This window comes from Myotis yumanensis, unplaced genomic scaffold (genome assembly GCF_028538775.1).
Source record: "Myotis yumanensis isolate MYYU_CA2020_CCGP unplaced genomic scaffold, mMyoYum1.0.hap1 SCAF_23, whole genome shotgun sequence".
Lineage (NCBI taxonomy): Eukaryota > Metazoa > Chordata > Mammalia > Chiroptera > Vespertilionidae > Myotis > Myotis yumanensis.
Genome location: NW_027223774.1, coordinates 14980172 through 14988081, shown reverse-complemented (window position 1 = coordinate 14988081; position 7910 = coordinate 14980172). Strand labels below are relative to the sequence as shown.

At 39.7% G+C, this 7910-nt stretch overlaps 1 pseudogene; it reads right to left on the bottom strand.

Moving 5' to 3' along the window:
- Positions 1–4767: 4767 nt before the first annotated feature.
- LOC138999846 (zinc finger BED domain-containing protein 5-like) lies at positions 4768–6801 on the bottom strand (annotated as a pseudogene).
- Between the last annotated feature and the right edge of the window lie 1109 nt (positions 6802–7910).

The following is a 7910-nucleotide window of genomic DNA, read 5'->3' as shown; positions in this document are numbered from 1 at the left end:
GGGAATACCCATACGACTGTCAGCTGATTTCTCAACAGGAACTTTGCAGGCCAGAAGGGAGTGGCAAGAAATATTCAAAGTGATGAATGCCAATAACCTACAAACAAGATTACTTTATCCAGCAGAGCTCTCATTCAGAATTGAAGGTCACATAAAGAGCTTCACAGAGAAGAAAAAGCTAAAGGAGTTCATCACCAGCAAACAAGTATAATATGAAATGCTGAAAGGTATCCTTTAAGAAGAGGAAGAAGAAGAAAAAGGTAAAGATACAAATTATGAACAACAAATACACATCTATCGACAAGTGAATCTAAAAATCAAGTGAATAAATAATCTGATGAAGAGAATGAACTGGTGATTATAATAGAATCATGGCCATAGAAAGAGAGTGGACTGACTATTCTTCGGGGGGAAGGGGTGTGGGGGATGCAAGAAGAGACTGGACAAAAATCTTGCACCTATGGATGAGGACAGTAGAGAGGGTGAGGGTGGAGGGGGGAGTGGGAACCGGGTGGAGGGGAGTTATGGGGCATAAAAGAGGAGCAACTGTAATAATCTGAACAATACAGATTTAATTAAAAAAATAAAATAAAAACCTAAAAAAAAAACTCTGGGAATTACACCTTACAATTTCATGTTAACAAAACTGCCTTTGTACAAGCTTGTGTTCAATTACCATTTTTATTAATGAAAGGAGATGTTAAGTGGAATGCTAGCTCGGGGGAAATTTCTTGCATTAATTATTCTTTCTATACTTGTCTAAAATCTTCTACTGCATTTAACCAAGCAACTAGCTAATAGAAAAGCAGCTGTGTTATCTCTAATGCTCCATCAAATGAAGCAAGAAAAAAGGGGGAATTGTAGCTGAACATTTGTAAAAAAGGATCTGAAGTCCTGCCAAGAAGATGTGAGTGTTCTATCAGGAACAATCGCATGACTTGCAAGCAAGTTACGCTGGGTCAAGATTGCACACAATCTTGACTTCCCAGAACATTTACCTCCCTAAGAAAGGATAAGATTAAAAAGGCGTGGGTAGAGCAGAAAAGGAATTGCACAGCTGCAAGTTGTCTTCAATATTCTACTGTAATAATATAGAACAAAACAAGATTTTGTTGATTAACTGCTGATACACTAACCTTGTGCCAAACCCCAATAAAAGCAATGGTTGAGGGTACAGGGTTGTTACATGCCAGAGCGTCTGTAGCCCTCTGTCCGGCATTAATCGCCTGTGTGCTCGTCTTATCTCTGTGTCTTTGGTTCATTAAACATCCCTCAACATTTGGAAAAATGAAAATCACCCTGACATGGCATAGGTATGTTACAGATGCAAAAAGTCAAAAGATGGGCTCAGTTAACGTAAAGACTGACCTTTGTCAGTAAAGATACCAGCCTAGCACATGACTACCTACCTTGACTCACTTAAAGTTAGTTTTTCTTTTCAGACCATACTGTGGGGTTACTTCAGGTTTCTGAGTTTTTAAGGCTCCCAAAGAGGCCTTTCCTGTGCTTGTGAGGTTGAGTGTATGGCCCCTTTATCATTCACACAGCCCAACTCCTTAACCTCTTGGGAGGAGAGAGGAGCTAGAGATAATTACCAATGGCCAATTACTTCATCAATTATGCCAACATAAGGATACTTCCAATAAGAACTTTAAACAGGGGGTTCAGAAAACTTTGTGCTGATGTTGGAACGCTGAGCCCTCAGGGAAAAAATGGAAGTTTCACACATCTCCCCATGCCTTGATCTGCCAGTCTCTCCCATTTAGTTATTCCTAAATTGTACACTTACAATAATCTTGTAATAGTAAGTAAAGTCCTTTCCTGAGTACTGTGTGGGGTTGTTAGTAATTATAAAGAATCAAGGGTCATGGGAACCCCCAAACCTGGACTTAACCAGGCCAAAATTTGAGTTACTTGGGCACCCCATCTGTGATGACTTCTGAAGTTATGTTACTGAGCCTTGAACCTATGGGGTATGAACCCACTTCAGATAGTTAGAATCAGAAGTGAAATGAATTGTAGGACACCCATTGGAGAATTGGTAGTTGATGGGAAAAACAGAAACAAAATCCTTCAACTCATATAAAAACTACCCAGCACGGTGATGCTAGAAGTGATTATGATATTGTGAGTGATCTGCTGTATTAGGTGCTCAGGGAGTTTGAGAAGACTTGACTTTCACTCCCCTCTCTCACTAAGCCCTCTCTCACCTTCAGAGTCCACTTTCACCCCTTTCCTCTTCTTTGTTCTCACAGAATGAGGCTTGAGGCAGTGGTTCTGACCCCAGGAGCAGTGGAGGTACAGGCCTGTAAGTCTATTCATATTGTTCACCCTGAGGTAGGATCTGTTCTCTGAATGCCTAGACAGCCAGTAAACTGACATCAGGTTGCAGTGAAAGGAAGAACGTATATATTACAAAGGTACTAATGAAGGGGAATGGAGCAGCTGATGCTCAAAGACCAGAACTCATAGTGGTTTATATTTAGGGTCTTTTAAGGGGCAAAAGTCAACACATGGGGTTCAGAGTCATGGGTTTTGAGGATTGATCAGTTATGCTATAAGTACTCATAATGTGACTTATTTCTCCTGGCATCATCCTGGCTGGGGTCTTTGATTATTGGGGCCTAGAAGTCAACCTTCATGCAGACAACCCAATGTTCTGCAACCCATTTGGGGGTTAGGTCAGTGATGTTACTCTAAGAGCAGAAAACATCTATCCATCTTGTGCTTAGCAGACGACATCTTTCTCTTATCTCGAGCATGATATCTCTTGCAACCTTTTTCACTGACTAGTTTCCAGGCTCCAGGCCCCGTCTGCATTCTTTCCTATCACACATGCCTGGTTCTATTTTCTATTTATTCTTTAACTAAAAATCATAACATCCAGCTATGGAAACAAAAGGTATTCTTCCTCTCATCTTTTAAATTCTTCTATCTGGGCTAAAAGTCAAATTAACAGAGACAGATTAACAAGAGACAATGTACACAATCTGTTATAAGAACGAATATTCTGGGGCTATAAGAATAGAGACCAAAGGAAGCATTGGGTGGTGGAGGCTTGTATGTCATTCTGAAGCTAAGGGGGAAAGAGGGTTGTAGTTTGAGGCTTTAAAAGGCAGGAAGCCATTGGCATGGATATGTCAAAGCAAGTGGGAATGTCCCTTCTGGAACTGGTCCTCCATCTATACACATTCAAGGTCAGCAGTTCTCAACCTGTAGGTCGTGACCCCTTTGGTGGTCGAATGACCACTACAGAGGGGTTGCCAGAGACCATCCTGCATATCAGATATTTACATTACTATTTATAACAGTAGAAACATTACAATTATGAAGTAGCAACGAAAATAATTTCATGGTTGGGTCACAACATTAGGAACTTTATTTAAAGGGCCAGAAGTTGGAGAACCACTGTTCTAAACAGTTTAGTGGAAAGGTCCTAGGCTTATTTCTTAAACCTTTTTTCCCCGCAATAAGGATACCAGTATCAATACCCTAAAAGGTTCATCTTGGGTAATCACTCGACTTCCCTTCACAGCAGAGCAATGAGTCTTAGTACGGTTTAAAATTCTAACTAAGGGAACCCTTTCCCCCTCCCTCCTTGGGAGTCAGTTTTGTGGCACTCTTTCCCTCTCCCCATGTGGGAGTCTATACTTGTTCTTCAATAAATCTCCATCTTTGCTATAAAAAAAAAGTCTAACTAAAAGCTCAATCCTAGTTACCTAGTCATTGAACTAATTCATTGGCAAAACAAAATAAAACATAAAAATAATTAAACATTGTTCTTTCAGTCTAAATGTGTACATTTTTTACTTTTCATTAGAAAAAAACTAAAAGATACATTTGAATCTACTATAAAAAATTTCTTCATTCCTTCAGAGCCACTTGACACATTCACATCATCCATAGCTGTCCTGGAAAAACTAGGAGTCCTGAGACCCTGACTCATGTCTCAGATTAGTGTTTCCGCCATGACTGCTCACTGGTTAAGCTGTTCCTTTGTTGTGTTTGTACATGTTCCTAATTTTGACTAGTATGTGAGCTTCTTGCCTGTGTGAAGGACCCCAGTCACATCTCAATTGTTGAGGAATTGGGGGCAGGAGTCTTGCCGCAGGTGTCCAGCTTGGCTTCAATATCACCCATGCACTTTCATGTATAACTTAATTTAGTTCCAAAATTCGTACAGCATGAATGTGGCAAAAAGGTCCTGATGTGACTTACAAAAACAAAGGGATTCGTAAGGGCCCCTGCAGTCATGGTAACTTTATGGCATCTCTCTATATTTTCAATCACTAAGACATATTGTAAATGAGTGTCCAGGATAGAATTTGATTGTTCATTTGTTAATTCTTGGAATATGTAATGTACTCCTACTATGTACCTACCCATGACTATCCAGGGCCCTAGAGCAGTGGTTCTCAACCTTCCTAATGCTGTGACCCTTTAATACAGTTCCTCATGTTGTGGTGACCCCCAACCATAAAATTATTTTTGTTGCTACTTCATAACTGTAATTTTGCTATTGTTATGAATTGTAATGTAAATGTCTGATATGCAGGATGTATTTTCATTGTTACAAATTGAACATAATTAAAACATAGTGATTAATCACAAAAACAATATGTAATTATATATTGTGAAATATTTATTTCTAATTACAAGTAAATGAAATTTTGTCTTGAAGCATGGTGTAGCATGGGTAACAGTCTTAATATAACAACAGTAAACTACATTGCTACATTTTGCGACAGTCTGGGTAAAAAGCCAAAGTCAGAGAGAAGGTTGAGATTGCTTCTTTATCACCAGATCAGAAATTCTTGGGGCAGTCTTTGCAAGAGCACAACGAAGATCATCTTCCACAACAAGTCTACTTCTGTATTTAGACTTGATAACCAACAAGCTGGAAAACCCTGTTTCACAAAGATATGTTGTTGGAAATGGTAGAAGAAGGCGCAACACAGTCTCAGACAGAACAGGATATGACTGCAAACACTTGATCCAGAATTTTGTACCTGGCATTGTAGAGAAAGCAGTTCTCGCTGCATCGTTGTTAATAAGTTCAATGAACTCTTCTTGTGCTGTCTCAGGAACATCTTCAACTTTGACTGTGTATGGGCTTCTGGCAAGTGCAAATGGGGTGTCAGGTAGATTTGGAAAGTACGATGAAATTTTGTCTGCAAGCATGTGCAAGTGTTCTTTCACAGAAATTATCATGATAAAGCTTTTGTCTGGTTCAATGTCATGTTCCTCAGAGAAAGCAGATAAGGTAGGCAACATGTAAATTTGATTTTCATCCAATTTTTTTTTTCCAAAGCTGAAGTTTCATTTGGAGTGATCAGATCTTTTCAGACAAATAGAAGCATGGTGCATTTGGTCCTTGCAGTGATAAATTTAACTCATTCAAGATAGCAAAGATGTCAACCAAGTAAGCTATTTTCTGCAGTTCACTTTTATCATTGAAAACAGTTTTGAATGACAGTCTTGCTTTCTGATTAAAAAACATTTTGAGTTCATCAGGAAGCTCAAAAACACGTTTTAAATTTTCTCCTTTCGACAACCATCTCACTTCAGTGTGAATTAGCAGAGCATTGTTCAGCTCATCCAACTGGTTGCACAATTGGGAAAACAGTGGACTGTTTAAAGTGCTCGCCTTTACAAAATTGACACAACTTATGATGCTTTTCATTACTTCTTGTAACTCTTTTGGGAGCGCCTTCTTTGCTAATATTTGCCAATGGATCATACAGTGTGTTCTGATGACTTTTGATGACTCATTCAGTACTAAAGGTTGAATCCAGATCAACATCCTAGCATAGCTGGAGCGCCATCTGTGCAAACACCAGAAACCTTTTCCCAAGGGATCTTATGCTCTTTCAGAAGTGAACCAATTGTGTCAAGTACAACACATGCAGTAGTTGTCATTTCAAGAAGTTTGCAAAAAAGATACTCATCTTTAATGTCGCCATCATTGCCATAACCAGTTTGGCTCAGTGGATGGAGTGTCGGCCTTTGGACTGAAAGGTCCCAGGTTTGATTCCGGTCAGGGGCATGTACCTTGGTTTTGGTCACATCCCCTGAAGGAGGTGTGCAGGAGGTAGCTGATCGATGTTTCTCTTTCATTGATGTTTCTAGCTCTCTATCTCTCTCCCTTCCTTTCTGTAAAAAATCAATAAAATATATAAAATTAAAATAAAAATATAAAGTCGCCATCATTAATATACCTCACGAAAACCAATAACTGTGATGAGTTTGCAGTGTCTGTAGACTCATAAAGCTAGATACTAGATATTGGAAGTGGAGCAGATTTAATTTCCTGGATTACCTGATCAAGAATATGAGCAGACATATCATCGATTCTTCTGCAGACAGTGTCATTAGATAAGGATATTGTACTCAGTTTCATAACAAATTCGTCTCCGATCATAACTCAAACAATGTCTTTGGCCACTGGCAACAGTAAATCCTCAGCAATGGTGTGAGGTTTCATAGCCCTGGCGATTCTGAGTGCCACCAAATATGAAGCTTCAATGGCTGCTACGTTTTGTTTGTGGTACTTGCCACCAGTGTCAAGTCTGTCTTTCTTGAGTCCATCAGATTTGCTTCTAAAAAGTTGGTATCCTTGCTGGCAAAGCTATCAAAATGATGTTTTAGTTTGTTCGGCTTCATAGATTTGGCTGATAGAACTTCACAGCAAATAACACATTTCGATTTCTCAAGTCCTGCTGTAATTATTGAGGTAAAACCATACTGTAAAAAATCCTCATTATATTTTCTTTTCTTAACGTTCTTCTCTACACGAACCATTGTCATGGGACGGTTTGCTAATGAAAATAATATATAACAATAGCTTTAATAATACAATAGATGATGCATGGCATAGTTCAGTCAATACAGTGCATTAAAGTTTCCTATGATTTACCATTCTCTATGTTGTTGTTTTTTACATACCTGTTACTATCACATGGGGGCAGTATTCACATCAACCACAGCTGAAGATAAAAAGAAAGATCAGCAACCACATTAAGTTCCCATGGTACAGATATATTTTTTTGCAGTAGTTGATGATTTTACAGTACATGATTTCACATTTACCCAGGAATTATAATTCATGAAGTGTTGTTTTACCTCCAATACTCCTGCTTTCAACACAGTAGCTGCTTTTAACAGAGTAGCTGCTTTCAACATAGCAGCTGCTTTCTACACAGTAGCTGCTCTCTACACAGGTGTGACTGGTCCGCATAAGTACATTATGGTGCCAATCCTGTCACATACACCTGGGGTTGGCACGATGATGTCATCACGCTGGGTACTCCTATGTGTGCATATCTGCATGTGGGAGGACTTGCCTGGAGATGGATAGAGAAGCAGTGTCTAAGTTCCTAAGACCATCGAAAATATGTGTTTTCCAATGGTCTTAGGCAACCCCAGTGAAGGGGTCGCTCAAACCCAAAAGGGGTCGCGACCCACAAGTTGAGAATCACTGCCCTAGAGGCATGACAGGGGATGAGGGAGACAAACTGGACATGATTGCTGATGTCCAACTATTTATTTGACAACTAATATTTGAAAAGCACTTCAAGATGACCTAAGATCCTTCATCCCCACCAAACTTCTGACTTCAGTGTGTTCCTCCAGAATTTTCCTGAATCTCTTTCTCTGTCTCCCACAACCCACATCCAATCTTTCAGCAAATCCTCTTGAATCCATGCTTTCAACAAATACAGACACTGACCCCTTCCTCCTACACTAGTCTGACCACCCTAACCTGCCACCTGGATGACTGCACTTGCTTCCTCACTGGACTCCCTACCCTCCACCCAGCGGCCATACAGGTACTGAGGAAAGTAGGCTAAGCTAACATCCAGATTCCTTTCTTGAGCAAGTTTTTCTTTCTGAGTCTATGGCAGGAATGT